Below are 17,505 nucleotides of genomic sequence, written 5' to 3'. Positions count from 1 at the left end.
GCTGTTACTCTAGTGGCATAGTGTTTTCTTTTTCTCTCCTGGGTGAATCCGAAGCCCAATAGGACTTTGTTGGGTCTCAGTCAAGATCTCTCATAGGCATTGCACAGAGTAAATGTATTCAGAATTGTTTTCAGAAACAGGCTATGTGAAAGGCAAATTTTCAGAATCTTGCATGCCTGAATCATAGTTTGACTGGGTATAGAACTCAGTTCCTTCAGATTTCTGAAAGCTTGGATTTATTGCCAAATAGCATCTAATGTTACTGATGAGAAATCTCATAGAATCTGATCTTATTACTTGTAGTAATGTATTTTTCCCTGTAGAAGTCTTAGGATCTTCTCATTGTTGGAGGTGTTAAATTTCACAGTGATATGACTGGATGTGGACTATTTTGATTTACCCTGCTCACTTTGCTTCAATATGGAAATCTACCCTGCTCCCTCAGATTTATAAATAATATTTCATCCACCTGCCATTTTCTAGAAATTCCCCCAAATCTTAATTTGCTTATATCTTTCCCTCCAGTTTGCCACACCTTTATGAGTGTATTCCATTTGTATTTCTTTGATGTCATCTCATTGGTTTCCAGGAAGGGAGAAAGGTCAGTGTATGTCATCCATCTTCAACCTGAATTCCCAAAAGCTCTACTACATGGGCTGTTGATACTCCCCCATGACCCCAAATCCTTTTCCTTTCTTCCTTGTGCCTAGCTATCCCTTCCTCGTGTTACAGAGCTGTCGTGTTTACTGCCAGCATATATTCCTTAACATATTGACTCTATTCATGTTCATTTTTTAACCATTTCTTCACTTTGTCGTGGTCTCGATGACTGACAATTTTGTCCATAGAAGTACTAGTCATCTTGGCCATCATCGCTCCAAGACTATGCCCTTGGCAAACATTTTGGCAAATATAAATTACTAGTTATAAAGAATTGATCATTGACACTACTGAAATTTTTCTTTTTCCACTTAAGTATTCTATAGCCATAATCGAGAATTACCTAGGATTTCTAGTTTTTAGCTGAATTTTCACACAAGCTATCTGCCTGCCAGATATACTATCTGGATTCCCTCCTAAATAAGTTTTATTCTCCAACCTCAGTGTTCATTAAAAATGTTGTCAAGAGTTTTTAATAACTTAAGAAAATACTTATATAGTAAGATATTTTTAAAGCAGAGTACAAAACTGTACGAGTATTTTCACAAGTAGGAAAAACAATATGGAAGAAGAAAGCCAGATGGAAATACACCAAAATGTTAATGGCTGCCTCTGTGTACTGGGATTATGTGAATTATTTCTAGTTTTCTATACTTTTGACCAATTTACATATATTTCTTTTACAATCAAAAAGACGACTTCTTTTGAAAAAGATGTTTTTCTTGCTGCAGTCATAAATGTTTTTGTAGATTTGTAGTTTGTCCTTGCTGTTATTTGAGCAGCATATGTTGGCAGAGTGGCATGGTTCATTCACTGCCAGCTATAAATTAAAGAAATTAAATAAGTGCTGTCCATAGCAATATCCTAGTAGCTTTTTGGAACCCTGAAGCCGCTTACCCCAAGCACAAGTTGTGCTTCCCTGAAAAGGACACCTGAGCCACATTTTCCTTGTGCTGCTTCTCCCCTTGGGCCTCTTAAGGCCCAGTTCTGTGAGCGTACTTCCTCCTTTTGCCTTTCCCCAGGGCTTCAAAAGTCCATTTCCACCCAGGGTTTCCCCTCTCAGAGGGGCCCGGCCTCCTTGAGACCTTGGAGCACCCCTGTGGGTCAGGTAGTTTCCACATCATCTTAACTTGAGAAAGTTTCTCCCCTGTGCCTTCCCTGAGAAGCATTTTGACAGCCTCTGTGTCACCTGGAAAGGCTTCTGTGGGGTCACCTCACCTTCTCCCTGGTCTTCAGTATGATGATATTGATATCACAGAATATCTGTGTCCCCCTTGCTGAGTATACTGTCATTTAGTCCTGGGGAAGGACAACCTTCTGTTCTGGGGTCTGTTTCTGTGCTGATGCTATTTATTCACCAGGAATCTTAGAAAGGGAGTCATGTTTCTTTTTCTAAGTGCTGCAGTGGTTGAGGACAACGGAATAAATTAAAGGTGGAGAGTTACAGCCTCAGAAAACTCTTCCAAAGTGTAGCAAGATTGAAAAATGAGACGTTTGAACCTGGACCATTTACCTTGCCTGTGATTTTGTGCATCTTCTTGGCCATTGTCAGTGCTAAAGTTGAGAAAGCTTTCTTTCCGCCAGCTTTGTTTCTTAGCCTGACACTTAACAAAACAAAAATCTTGGGCTGGTCCCGGGAGGTCGCTGCTAACCATGTGACCTAGGGGTTATGCATAGAGGGCTTGCCCTGTTAATGTGATGCGATAGAATGAAAGTGGGTTTTATTTATTTATTAATTTTTTTTTTAAAGATTTTATTTATTTATTTGAGAGAGAGAATGAGATAGAGAGAGCATGAGATGGGGGAGGGTCAGAGGGAGAAGCAGACTCCCTGCTGAGCAGGGAGCCCGATGCGGGACTCGATCCAGGGACTCCAGGATCACGACCTGAGCCGAAGGCAGTCACTTAACCAACTGAGCCACCCAGGCGCTCTGAAAGTGGGTTTTAAAGAAGAAAATGTCTCCACCATTGAGACCAATGACAGAGGAAGTTCATACAAAGTGTCAAGTTTTAGTCTACAGGATGGGGTTGCAGCTCTTGGCTGTTGCAGAGATCCTGTACTGAAATATTACTATTTCTTGCAAGTCTCTGCTGTGCTAACAGCCAGTTACCCTTACCCGCCCGGGTGCCTGTCCCTGCGAGTTTGGAGGAGTGTGCTTGCTTGCTCCTTCTTACAGAGAGAGCCAATTAAAAGGCTCTAGTTGTGTTATTGTCACTGTAAATAGGCTCGATGGAGATTTTATTTTCCTCTTTTCAGACTTAATTCCGTTTTTCTACACAGGTTTTGACAGTAATGAAAAAAGCCAGTCATGTTCTTTCCTGTGTTTTTTTTTAAAGGGCAAAAGCATTGGTGTTAATTTTGCCACGAGTTTTAGAACTTGAACGATAAAGAAACATGCACCTGGCAAAATGTGAATGGCAAAAAAAAAAAAAAATGAAAAAAGTAACAATTCAGATAAAACACATACACACACGGAGGACAGGTCTGACAGTAGGCAGTCCCCTGGGCTAATGAGGCGGAGATATCAGAACCTGCCCTGTAGAAGGCTTCTGTCCGTTAGAACAGACTTGGAGATACGTGTTAATCAAACTGTTGTTATGGGATTATATAGTACCAGAAGTAGATGAATATTTTGGAGTAGAAATCATCAGTAAGGAGTCAGTGACTCATACCTACCCATCTAGAGAAGGCATTTATCTTTTGCTCTACAGAAAATTTTCATGCAATACTTTACCCCATATGTTGGGAGCCACGTGGAAAGTAGATTTTGATGCTAAGTAGGTGAACCAAGTTCTAAATTCAGAGCTATCAACAGGTTCTGTGGACCACCAGTGGGGAGGCCTCTCCCCACCCACAACATTTGACAGGTGAAGGATCAGTAAGGACATGAAGTCCCCTTGGATAGCAAATGATCAGAAGGAAGAAGCTGAGAGCTCTTTTCCCTACTCTGTGAAGATAATCATTTTTTCTATGCATGTTATTAAAAAAATGAACAGACCTCAGTAAAACTTTCTCAGTGAGCTGTGTGAGCACACTTAAAATGTGCATGGTCAGAAAGATTTTTCTTTCATTGTGGAATAACTTTCATACTAATATTACATTCCAAATGACAAAAATCAATCAAGATCACACTAGTCCAACTACCATCATCTCTCTCCTCTCCTCTGCTCTGCTAATTGCCCCCACCATGTTCTCTCTGCACCCTCCCTCAAGTTTACATACTGTAGCCAGAGTGGCACATTTCAAGGACAATTCTGACCTTATACCTGCTTGAACCCTCAACTGGCTTCCCATTTTTCTCTGGATAAAGACCCAAGTTCTTCACATGGCCTAGAGTGCCTACACAATCTGGCCCCCTCCGACCTCTGCAGACGTTCCCTGCATTGGTCTTCCTGTGCTGTCTGTGTTCACATCAGCCTGGCTTCCTCTCATGTCCCACCATGCATCATGCTCCGCCTTCCCACAGGGCCTTTGCACCTGCCACGGCCTCTATCTGGAGCCCACACCCTGCGCTTTGACTGGTTAACTCCCACTATCCTCGGCTCAAGGGCCACGTTTTCAGGAAAATCTGCCCTGATCACCCATCTCAATCAGAGCGATTTGTTATTCCCTCTCATAGAACTGAGCTATTGTCCTTCACAGCTGATAGTGCAGCTTGCAATGGCCCATTCCTTAGCGTAGTATTAGATTACTGCTTCTCTTCCCCTTTAGAATGTAAGCTCCATCAGAGCAGGGATATGGTCCACTTTACTCTTATCCATGGTAGCCTAGCAAGGACCTAGCCCTTGAATTGTTGTCTGCGTGGATGGGCAGACCACTCTGTCTCTAATCTTGACACAGGTCAGCTCCATGTGTCCCACTGCTGTCCGGAGCTGTCGTCTTCACAGGGCTCGCTCAGAAAGTCCGTCCATCTTCATTCAGAGGGTATCCCATGGAGCAAGGAAGAGTTTGTGGGAGAGCATAAAAGTTGCTCATTGACCCTAATAACGTAGTCCTTGTACTTCTCTTTATTAATCCATTATTGATCTGTCATCGCTGATTCATTCACAGCCATCCTCCACGGTTTCAGTCACTGCCAGAGGCCCCATTTTCTCTGGGCTCCACGTCTACCCTTGCCCCTCGAGTTAATGACTTGGATCCCCTGGTAACAGTTTATCACTTGCAATTGCTTACTGGCTGGAAGTCCATTACCTTTATTTTTAACCACTCTTTGAAAGAGTGAAGTTTCTCTTTATGGAGGGGCCAAGTGCTTTAAAACCTGTTTGCCAATGTGCCCCTTTCACTTTGGAAATTGATTTGATTTAAAATCCTGAGTTTGTCAGATTAATATGTTTCAATTGCTTCTCTGGATTTTTAGAGCAAAATGTTAAAAAAAAAAAAAAAAAAAAAAAAAACTGGTCTTGTTCTCTGGAGAGGAACTCTAAACCATTTGCCCAGGCAATCCAGGTACCTCTCCCAGCAGGGCAGATAGAGTTTGTCTGACAGAACACACCTCACTCCGGAGTCCTGGAGCTCTGGATCCCTCCCATGCTTTCAGAATGGCTGCAGAGGGTCCTGTCCCAGCACTGTCCAGAGTGATGCCTCAGAGACACCCCTTACCATGACCAAGCCTTGATTAACCCCTACCCTGGGACAGGCACTGCCAAGAAAGCAATGCAGACAGCCCCTCAGTGGGCCTCTAAAGTCAGAATCACATAACCCTAACGAAGGCAAGCAAGTTGAGTACACAGAGACACCGGAATAACAGTCATCAGAGAAATCCATTTATAAAAATGAATAATCAGGAGCGCCTGGGTGGCTCAGTCGTTAAGCGTCTGCCTTCGGCTCAGGTCATGATCTCAGGGTCCTGGGATCGAGCCCCGCATTGGGCTCCCTGCTTGGCGGGAAGCCTGCTTCTCCCTCTCCCACTCCCCCCTGCTTGTGTTCCCTCTCTCGCTGTGTCTCTCTCTGTCAAATAAATAAATAAAATCTTAAAAAAAAAAAAAAATGAATAGTCAGCATGTCCATCTGCAAAAAAAAAAAAGGAAAGTAGAGCCTATTTATTAGTCAGTGAACAAAGACAGCAGGAAGGAAAGTAACTGTAGTTTTGGTCATATCTTCTTAAAGTGGCCTGCCTCAGTTTGTCTCTGGGTGAGGAGTGCCATAATCTCACCATGATTAATGTCAACTCAGCTCTATCCCAGAGTGCTAAGGGGCTCAGATTTTCTTCCTGGGTTAAAACAAGCAAAGGGGCCCCTAGGTGACTCAGTTGGTTAAGTGTCCGACTCTTGATTTCGGCTCAGGTGATGAACTTGGGGTCATGGGATTGAACCCCACACTGGACTCTGAGCTTGGCGTAGAGTCTTCTTTGGACTCTCTCTCCCTCTCCTTCTCCCTCTGCCCCTCCCCTCCATATGCTCTAAATAAATAAATAAATAAATAAATAAATAAATAAATAAATAAATAAGTGAATAAATGAATAAATAAATAAAATCTTTTTTTAAAAAAAGGGAACAGAAAAACAGAGTGTTCCTGTGAATTCAGGGATCTAGCATGTACATAGAACCAATTTTTAGAGCTAAAAGGGCATTCTTCCTTGACTATATGATTTATTCTCTTGGCTTCAGCTATCTCTTTCATTCATACTTTTCATTAAATGTTGGCCCTTTCTAGAATGGCTTCGCAAACTCACCTTGTCTAAAAGTAAGCTCATTGTCCTCTTTCCCCATAAAACACATAAAACAGCTCCTGTCCTTTGAAGGCCTTGCTTGTGTTTGTGGTAAGCCCCTTCTCCTCGGCATCTCTTACCCCTTTGACTCTTGCCTCTTCCTTGTCCCTGCACGGCCAGGAACCATGTCTTTTCTTTTATACCTTTCTTCCTTTCTTGTATTCCCATTGCCCCCATCTTAACTGAGACCCTCCTGCCTCTCCGTTAGACTATTCTAGTGATCTCCCTCAATCTGTACTCTATCTGCATCTGTTGCTGTTTGGGTATCTGGAACAGTGTTGCTGGATGGGAGCAGTCTGGCCAAGACTCCTTACTCCCCTGAACAGGCACCTCCAGCAGCCGACTGAAAAAAACCTCAGATCTTTGCCCGAGTCGCCTTCTGTCTCTACCCGACCAGCTTTTCCCAAACATCTCATTTTCAAATATCCTGCCCTACTGTTAGACTTCACGTTCAGATTTCAAATATATAACTACCGTACTTATCTGACTCTCACCAAACTTTCTCACCTTTATTTCTTTAACTCTTTCCTTACTGGTATCATTCTTCCCTTTCAGTCTGGCCCAATTGCTGTTGCCAAATGAGTCCATGCTTTAGATCAGCTAATTATCTTTATTTCCTCTGTCTGGTCTTGAAGTCTCTAGCCCACCCCTGTTCCCTTCAAGACCCAGCCAAAAATGCCCTGTGAGTTCTTCTTTGACCTTTCTCCTCCCAAATACAGGTATCTGCTCCTTTTGCTGAATGCCCCACTGTATTTTGTTTCCATGTAGCCTGGCAGCATTCCCTTTTTCTTGGGTCTGTCTAGGAGGAGGGAGGAAATAAAGGACTAGGCTGGGAGGAAGTTTACTTCTTAAAAAGCTAGCCATTTTTCAAGGTGCACTGGGATCTACCCCCTTAGAAGTACAGGCCAATTTTCTCAGAGTAGCCTCCAGTACTAGGTCTGTAATAACATGCATAGCCCAGCCAGCTTTGATTCAGTCTAATATTTGTTGAGTGACCCTAGTAGGTAAAGGCTACATGGTGAGAGAGAATACTAGGAGACAGGAAAACACTTCTCTGAAGGAACTTACAGGCTGTGCGCAACTTCTGAACGTTCAGGAACCATCACCCCCCCCCACACACACACACACACATGAAGTATAAAATACAAAATAGGATCCTGGAGTCATAAAATGGTTTAACTGAAAGTACCTTGGAAGTTATCGTCTAAGTCTCTCATTTTACAGATGAGACTCTGAGACAGGTACAGAGTACAGATGCCTCCCCAAGTTCTCATCTAATGGAACGGTCCAGATTCCAATCCAGATCTCCTGATTCTGAATCCCTTGTTCCCAATGTTACATGGCCTATAAGACCATAGTGAGAAACAGCCCCATAAGGGCTATAAGAATAGAGACATGATCAGAATATAGCGTGGAATTAGGGATGTGTTTCTGAAAAGATGCGTTTGGAACCTAGCCGCTTACTGCTGGCCCACATTGTAACTGCAAACACTGGTGATTTCCCAACCAAAGGAAGCTATGAACTTCAGACTTAAAAATCACACAAAGGTACAAGTCAGAAGTCGGCTCACCTGCCAGAAGGCATGATGAAGACTATAGATTACAAATCCACTTACATGGGGCGCCTGGGTGGCTCAGTCGTTAAGCATCTGCCTTCGGCTCAGGTCATGATCCCAGGGTCCTGGGATCGAGCCCCGCATTGGGCTCCCTGCTCAGCGGGAAGCCTGCTTCTCCCTCTCCCACTCCCCCTGCTCGTGTTCCCTCTCTCGCTGTGTCTCTCTCTGTCAAATAAATAAATAAAATCTTAAAAAAAAAAAAAATCCACTTACATTTTCATATGATCTTCTATTTTGCTCTCACTGCAGCTTCTTCCACAGAATATTAATTTATTCAGCCTATTAGCTGTATCATAATTCATGTTTTAAAAATTGGTTTTAAAAGCACGGTCTCTATATCAAATCACCTAGGGCTTTGTTATCTAGGTTTGGCATCTTCTGTTTTCCTTCCCTTTTCCTTCCAATTGCCTTCTAAAAAAAAAAAATCATTACACTGTTCATTAGGCCATTTATTAGACTATTTCCTTCTACCAAAAGAGACTTGCATGTGTGTTTTTCCTCGGTTTTAAGCCAAGATCCATAAAGCATATTACCCCCACAGTTGACATTTTCTTTTCACAAGCCCTTGAAATGGGATGGAAGAGAATTTCACCACAGAGCTGTAAATTATGTACTGAGTATCAGTAATAAACATTTCTTACAAGATTTTAAAGTGTAGTTTCAGAGTGGTGATCATCTGGAATTGCACACATTTACCAGCTGCTTTGGAGGGAGCTGCTGAGTGCTTCCTGCTCATACACTTTTCACCTCTTTATCCAAATTTATACAACAGTACAGAGCACATGTAGTAAACCTAAACAGAGCAAAAGAATATTTGTACTCCCAGTAACGTGGCTTCGCGGTCTTGACCTGAAAGGGGTGAGGCAAGTCGTCGTCTTGTTGGTCCTTCTCTCCCCAGGAGGTTGCACATTAAATCTGTACCAGAGAGGTCGCGACTTTCCTCTGGTGAAAAAACCTGGATTAGATCCCTTGCTTCCTTACCTGTGCTTCTCAGAGCCTTTAGTGAAAGCGTCTTCCGTGGGGGTGATGCTCCAGCAAAGGAGGGCAGTTGGCGTGGGTGCCGCTGCTATTAGAGGAAAGTAACTTGTTTATATTGTTCTTTTCTCCTTCCTTGTTCTCCAGGGAGCTGCTGAATTCTCTATAGGACTTGGCAGTGGATATATAGGCATAATAGAAATTCTGACTGCTGGAGCTTTGAAATGTATAGTCTTCTCTCTGGGGTCTGCTAGGGGTGGGGGAAGGAGGAGCTCATGGAAGCTTTTGGTTTGTTTCGCATTTCTGAATCTTCTCAATTCATTTTTCCCAATTCAAATGAAAATCCAGACCTACCCTAATGTAATGTTGGATCACGGGCTTACACTAACAAGGGGATATGATTCTAAAGTTGATGTTCTCACAGCACCGTCGATCCCTTCATATCACAGCCTCGGCCTGTTTGCAGGTGCTTCAGGTAGGCTGATTGAAGGCCTCCAGTGCACGGAGATGTGGTTATATTGCCCTGCGAGGACGGAGAACCGCAATTACCTGAAGTAGTAATCAAGTGTTCAGTAAGACGTGGAATGTCCTGTCATCTACAATTACAGATGCATTCGTTTGTGGATTGCTAGCCTGTTTTCAGTTTATACCTTCACAGTGCATTAATACCACATTCTTACATTAATATTAATTAACTTTATAAATTTCCGAGGAGATGAGAAGGGGGAACACAGGGCACACAGTGTTCCAGACTATTCATATTTGGGGATGGAACAACTGAAACTCTCAGATATACTATTTTCCCCTTTTGGCACTTCCTTAACGAAGACTGTCTTTCAACTAATCCTGAATCCCTGTCCTGCTAAAGCCCCCAGCCTGTGGGACACGGGCCTGCGTTAACTCCACACTTGCGGTTTATCCATGCGTTAACTTAGCAGGCATACTTCGAGCACTGCTGTAGGTCAGGCACTGCGCTGGCTGGGCACTTTCTCCCTCTCGTGGACTCGTTAATTAAGCTTTTCCAATCAGCTCAGGACCACCGTCACCGAAGGGCCTTGATCCAAACGTAAATAGAGGCATTTGTGGATTCTGACACACTCAGCTAGACCAAATCTTCTCTGAGTGAATCAAGAGGGGTAGCATTTATGGGAGAAAGCAGCATGCTAAATCTGGACCCACACACTACATAGAAGGGAGCAGGCTTGGCCTCGGTGGATAAATGAAGATCACTCCTTCTCCCCTTGAGCCCGCTGGAGGGAAGCTCTGGTGCGCCTTTGAGCACAGATCTTCCCGGAGGTGGCAGGAAGACAGGCTGTACACTCAGCCAGTCCACTTCCTTGTTACCTTTGTATTGGCAGCAATGACCTCAGCCATAGGGAGGCTTGCCAAACTGAGCATGTTTTGTTGCACGCCTGTGCCCATGCTCTGGCCGCCCTCGCTGGTGATAAGATGAGTGTGATGTGCAGTTTGTAATGAGCACTTGCAGTTTCTGTAAACTGTGTAATACCATATAATAAGCAGTAATTTTCCACTTATCCTTGATAACAGGAGGTTTCTGCTGGGCTTTTAGCAATAGCCAAAATGTGGGTGTTTTTTTTCCTCCCTCGCCAATATGAGTTTTCAGAGGCATCTTTCTTCTCACAGATAGATTGACAGGTTGTCTTCCAAGTGTGTCCAAAATGTGTATTGGCTAATCTTGCCTTGAACAAGTCAAAGTCAAACACAAAATGATTCTGAAGTAGCCATTTATAATAAAATGACTATATACATTCTTAAGCTCATTTTAGTTGTCTCCTGGCTATGCTTTTCCTCAAGGGATTAGTAGCTTGAAGCTTAGCCCAATAGCTTGGATGATAAAACTGCCAAGTCTCAAGTTATTGTTTTAAATTTCCTATAAGAGATTATATCTTAGGTATAAAGTGAATTCACCCTAGATGACTTGGTGCTCTTCCCTGAGAGAGGAAGAGGGCTATTATGCTGTGTACTTTTCTCTTGAGCTACACACTGTCAAGCTTGGATGGGGTTCTGGCTATGATTTTTTTTAATCATTGGGAAATACTTTCAGAAGAGCCATGGACTCAAGCTTTACAATGAAATCCTCCCCACCTCTATTTAAAGTCATCTCCTGACTTTACCTAGGTGCTTGGAACACCATAAAATTCAGTGTTTTCCAATAAATTAAGATTGCGTTTTCATCAGACAGGATTCTCCCCTTCTGAGATATTGCTTGCATTATCTATTCATTCTTCCGTTTCTGTAGGCCTCTTGGTAACCACTTACCCCTATCAGATGGCTTAAGCAAGACCAACAGCTGTTGATTTTGTGCTGTCAGGGAAGTCTTATGAATCATGTTGATGGGAGCCCTGGTACTTCCGTGATCGCTGGGCACTGCCATTTATCTGTCACAGAGCTGGCCTGCCTGCAGATATCTCGCCTGGCACTTCAGTGTGTCTGGCCTGCTAACACCAGGATATGGGTAAACGGTGGCAACTAAGATGCAGAAGTTGCCTGAGCTGATCTCCCATTTAAAAGATGATTGTGCCTTTTGGCACAGAGGGTTGCATTTTTTTCGTCAGAACGATAGTTTGATCCTCAGTACGCAGAGCACCATGTGGGTTCCTGAAGAAAAGAGAAGATAGACCACTTGCCTGGCATCTAGTTCAAAAACAACGTACATGTCAAAAAAAGACTCTCCTATCAGCTGACCCTTTCCAAGTGTCCCCTAGACAGCAAACTGAAGTCGAACGATTGTTTTCTTCTCGTGTCTGCTTGAAAATTCATCCAAATCACAGAAGAACTAGTGTGTGGTTTATGAAGACAATTTATTAGAGCTAAAAAGCAAATAAGTCGCACTTTTACAGAGTTAGACTGCTGATCAGTGAGGTGTCAGGACAAGTGTGTACTTGGGTAGAGACCAGGCTTCCTCCAGACCCCAGTGTTGACCATGTTGCTCAGAGAAAGTGCTTCTGATCCATTTCGCACATCCATACTCTGGTAGCTCTTCGTTTCCCCGATCTGAATCCAGATACACCATCGCAGTGGCTCTGGGGTCTGGGGAACTATTGTCTTTGTTCGCTTCCTCCCTCGGGGCCTTCCATTGACACTGCATGTGGAAGTGAATTGACTGTGCCCATGAAATGCACTGACCCAGGTGGAAGCAGATTTTTAATCAAGTACCAATAGAACAACCCATTTTCTGCCAAAATCTCTAGAGTCCTAGCATTACTTGGTGCCCATTTTCCAGTTGTTTACTGGGATTTGATTTCTAGCCTAGCATGTTGTCTTTGGGGTTTACTGAGACTGATTTAATTTAAATTAGGGTTTATAGTCTCGTGATCCTCTTACTTAGGAACCTTGCATGGAGACCCCCCCCCCACAGATAGAATATCATGTGTTGGCAGACAGTTGCGATGAAAGTGAAGCTCTTTCCTTCAGAGCAGAAGTGGTCTGCCCTACATTTGCTTAGCTTCCTTTAGGATGATGGATATTTAGATTTTAGGTTGGGGGGTAGCTTTCTAAGTCGTTTGAAATGATGTTACAAACCAGTGTTCTCCTTTAGAAATGCATGGGTCAGGGGTGCCTGGGTGGCTCAGTCGGTTAAGTGTCTGCCTTCAGCTCGGGTCATGATCTCGGGGTCCTGGGATCGAGCCCCGCATCGGGCTCTCTGCTCCCTCTGCCGTTCCCCTTACTTGTACTCTCTCCCTCTCTCTCTCTCATAAATAAATAAAATCTTTTAAAAAATGTATAGGTCAGATGATTTGTTAATTTTACTACACTAAAAAGTAAAGGGGAGGGACTATGGAAAAATCAGAGTTGTATTTTCAAAGAGAAGACCAAAAATTTGTACCAGCATTGCCAATTCCTGGTCTCCATTCATTTTAGAAAGGGGGGCTGAGGAGGAAAAGCAAATGTCAGAGGGGATCTGGGGGAATTGGCATGGGGAAGCAATATAAAAAGTGTTGTCATCATTATTTCTTAAATGAGACATTCTTTTCCTTTAATAAGAACATCTAACTTAGGTTTTCTTGAGAAATGAAGATCCTGGTAGAAGGAGATCTAGAGTCTCAGGCTCCATCCAGGTTCTGAAGTCTTGTGCCTTGTCACACAATTATGTCAAGTGATGAGACTTGTTCTTTTTACCTCCAGCCAGGGGCCATTCCATGTCATTTTGCCCAAGAGGTCTGTGACAGCATTATATTTCTGTACCATTGGTTTCCCTGCATGTTTGGTTTTATGTGTTCAAAAACCTTCTGGGAAGGGGTTCAGAGGCCTCACCAGACTGCCAGAGAGAGCCATGGCACAAAAGGGGGAAGGTCTAAGGGTCAAAGGAATACTCACATATGAAAACCTTTGGAGAAAGCAGACATTTCAATCAAGTGTTGGTTACGGACATCTTGGTTATCATGTTATTTTTTTTGCCTGATCTCTAGTTGTTCTCCAACGACCTTTCCATCTGATGTGCACCTGAGGTCTGAGACCATTTGCCGCGAAGATGAGCGTGTCAGGCTCATCTTTGTTACTGACCTCTCCATCTTAAACCTTGAAATTGGTGACCTCAGTTGTTAGGCTTCAGCCGGGGATGCTGAGAGCCAAATGAAGTTCACGCCGAACCCGAGTCCTGCTCACCAGGCTCAGATTTCAGAACCCTTTCTCTCTTTGCAGCTGCATTTGTGTGTCAGTCCTGAAGGTTTTGTTCTAAAAGATTAGGGCTCGAGAAATGTAGCCAGCCCTTGGTGGCTGGTGCTTTAGCCGGTGCTCTCACCCTCCAGGCCTGCCTGCCTTCTTCCAGGACTCCCTCATTTCTGACAGGAAACCCGTGCCGACCTTTATCCACTCATGCAGTCCATTTTTCTGAAGTGCCTACTGTGAGGTGGGAACTGTGTCAGGCAAGAATCCGCCTGACCACGAAAGTCAGGAGCCCATGGGAGTGAGCTGATGCTTGCATTTTGGCTGCTCTGGGTGATGACCAAGAGCATAAAGTGCAGGCTGCCTAAGGGGTAGCGCTTTCCTACTCATCGGCTGCATCCCAGGCCCTCGGCTGGGGGAGAGGTCGGAGCCCTGCCCTCAAGGAAGGTACAAGCTAGTGGATGAAATAACATGCGCACAGATAAAAGTGAAAATCTGTGTTGGAATTGTGTTTAATGTAAAATTACTTCAATCTCGCCCTCTATACTAGTGGTTTTGTTCTTGAAGTACTCATCAGGATCTCACCGCCGGAAAGAAAAGTGGACAGTACAGCAACATTAACTGCACACGAACGAAGGAAAATGCAAAATAAAAGAGTCCCTAGACTAGAAATCAGGGGGCCTGGCTCTCAGCCAGTGTTCTGCCACTGACTGTCCCAGTGTCCTTGGGCAAGTCCTTTACTCTGCCTGTACCTCTGTCTCTACATCTGTAAAACACCATTCCTAAAACAAGGCTTGCTTACAGGCTCTGAGAGCTCTGTTTATTAAAATAGTCCAGTGCATTGTTATCTTATCAAGAAAAATGTGAAATAGTTATGTAAAAGATAAAATACAATGGATTTCTCTCTAAGGCTCCTTCTAAAGTTGGCATACCACAGTTCTAAAGTCCTAAGATTGTGTGTTGGCTGGGTAGATACACACACACTGACATACTTGTATGTTGTACATATAAAATATAAATGGGAACTTTAACAAACTCTTACTTAGGAGGTTGAACCAAACCCCACAGCTGCTTCTCTCTCTTCTCCCCAGCCCCGGGAAACTATCATTAATTGTCCCGAACCTGGGCCCAAATAGCCACAAGAGCTCCACCTCTAGAGATAAGCTTGCAACCTCAGATATTCTTGTTGGGAAGTGAAAAAAAAAAAACACATAAAACCCTGAAATATATTAAATACCTTGAGCTTCCTGAAGATTTTGAAAGTCATAAGATATACAGTTAAGTGATATTTGAAAGAAATGTTCTCATGGTAAACAACGAACAGAAGTGCTCAAGCCCAAGGTTAGATGAGTTTGTATTGAAAAGAAGGGTCAGGAAGTTAGGCTTTTCCTTCGACAATCACTAAGTACACACCTCCTGACTGGAAGCCTTTCCCTAATGAAATATTAACATCCATTAGATGGTGGGTATGCATTAAAAATGTTTTAACATTTGTATTTTTAGCCTGGACACAGGGGTATCAGTTAAAATAATTAGCCCTTGCCTGTAATCTAAAAGCCTTATCTCTTCATGCTCACTTTTTTCGAAGGCAGATGTTTTAAAACTGATTTGAAAATCAAATTTGCCCTTCAGTGATTTCATTGGGAAGAAACATAGAAGTAAACATTATAAAGAAGGCTTTTCAGCACATTATGCATGCAAATGTGGCAGCCGAATTCAGGTTCACAAGCGGAGGTGGATGACTGTTCTGGTTGAGAAAGGTTGAGTTGTTTAAATGGATACAAAGGTCATCCCCCCTCCGAACGTGCTCTTCTGTCATTTCGTAGCAGGGCCGTTGCTTCGTGTTAGGCTCTGTCTGCCAAAAGGTAAGAATGGAAAGCCTTTGGCAGGCACAGTGAAGCCACCTGAATGACACACTAACCGGGTTTAAACTGTGGGGCGCTTTTAACCGAGCCCTTGCTCTCTGCCTAACCCAGTGCCGCATGTCACAGAATGGGGTTGAGGGGGTTCCCTGCTCCTCTCAAATACCCACTTGCTGGTGTTGAGGCTCTGGTTATAGCCATTAACTCTGTGCCGCAAAGACCGTTTGTGATATATTTCCAGGTCTGTTCAGTTACCCCTCAAAGGTCAGGGACCGTGTCTTACCTATTTTTGAATCATCAAAACTCAGCACAGAGGCTGACATATGTAGGAGCCTAGAAATGATTCATGAGCAAATGAATGAATGAACTTATGAATGAACGAATGAGTGGTTATATGCTGGGAGCGGTTTTTTGTTTTTTTTTAACAGAATGGTAACATGGATTTTTCAAGGGCCGCCTGGGTGGCTCAGTCGTTAAGCATCTGCCTTCAGCTCAGGTCATGATCCCAGGGTCCTGGGATCGAGCCCTGAGTCAGGCTCCCTGCTCGGCGGGAAACCTGCTTCTCCCTCTCCCACTCCCCCTGCTTGTGTTCCCTCTCTCACTGTGTCTTTCTCTGTCAAATAAATCCTTAAAAAAAACACGGATTTTTCAGACTTACAATGAATTAGATAAAGGTTATCACTAGGGAAGAGCAGAAAATGAGATTTAAACTAATCCAAACCAAATTCTTGCTCTCTGTCTTGAAGATCAAAAACTTGAGCCCTCCTACAGGTCTGGAGAGGTCTCCCCATCCAAGCAGGTGTGACCACCCTGCCTAAATTTTGAATTAAGAACCCCGTTGGGCCAGCTCCTCAGTGGGTGGATTCAGGAAGGGGATGATTCCCCAGGGTAAGCCAAGCATCCCCTGGGAAGAGCTTGCTGGAGTGGGCAGGGCTCAACCTGGGCTTTAGGAGGAAGCCTGACCACTTTATGTGATACTAATCCATGATCCAGAGAGACTCGATTGAAACAGGCCTCATTAAATGAAATGCAGCTCAATGTCCAATGGCAGTCAGGAACCTTCTGGGAAGAGCTTTATGCTACACTACATTTCTCTTATCTTTTATCTCTTTCTGTTTAAGAATCTTTATTTATCTCAGGTTTCTTGGGGAATGTGGTAAAAAACTTTTTTGGGCTGTTCTCCTCTAGTATCCACCCTCCTTCCCTGCTGAGAGGCTTCAGCTCTGACAAGAGGCCTGTTCCATGTGGAGCGCATATCCCCTCACGCTTGCCCCCTCTAGCACTCTCCTCAGCCTGGACAGACAAGACCGCCTTCACCTCTGGTGTTGAAGTGGTGCTGATGGCCCCAAGACTGTTTTCTGAATGCTTCTAGCTGAAGCTATTCATGTACCTCTAGTCATCGGAAAGTATAAAAGAGGCTTCTCTCAACAAATGTTTGAGCACCCACTGCACACAAGGCACAGAGTTGCCACGTTTGTACTCATTGTCCACTTTCCTGGGTCAGGTTGAGAATTCACTGACCTCTTCCCTGAACCCTGGAAAGTAGATTTTCTACATCATCAGCCTCCCTAGGAAGCCCTTGGAAGGCAAAACTTTCAGCCTATGAACAAACAAAAAAATCAGATTTCAATAGGAGAACTTCTCTTTCGTAAGAATTTAAGTCATTCCATGGAGGAAAAAAGATGTGGTACATATACACAATGGAATATTACTCGGCCCTGAGAAAGGGGGATATCCTGCCATTTGTGACCCCATGGGTGGACCTTGAGCACATTATGCTAAGTAAGATGAGTCAGACAGAGGAAATAAGTGCTGTCTGTCATTTCTGTGTGGAACCTAAAAAGGCCAAACCTATAAAAAGACAAAGTAAAATGGTGGTTACCAGGGATGGGTTGGTGGGTAAGATTGATGGTGTTTAAGGGGACAAACTTGTAACAAGAAGTAATTAAGTCATAGCAATCTAATGTACAATATAATGAATATAGTCAACACTGTACTATAATTATGTAATGTGATAAATATCACTACAGTGCCAATCATAATATATAAATGTATCAAA

At 43.5% G+C, this 17,505-nt stretch overlaps 1 protein-coding gene across 6 annotated transcripts in view; it reads left to right on the top strand.

The window, feature by feature from the left end:
* Positions 1-17,505, top strand: part of BTBD9 (BTB domain containing 9) — a 428,070-nt gene that overhangs the window by 353,324 nt on the left and 57,241 nt on the right. The window lies entirely within an intron of this gene.

The sequence above is a fragment of the Mirounga angustirostris genome, unplaced genomic scaffold (assembly GCF_029215605.1).
Source record: "Mirounga angustirostris isolate CCGP_5_RB_7025 unplaced genomic scaffold, mMirAng1.0.hap1 SCAF_8, whole genome shotgun sequence".
Classification (NCBI taxonomy): Eukaryota; Metazoa; Chordata; class Mammalia; order Carnivora; family Phocidae; genus Mirounga; species Mirounga angustirostris.
This window is presented reverse-complemented; position numbering and strand designations above follow the sequence as displayed.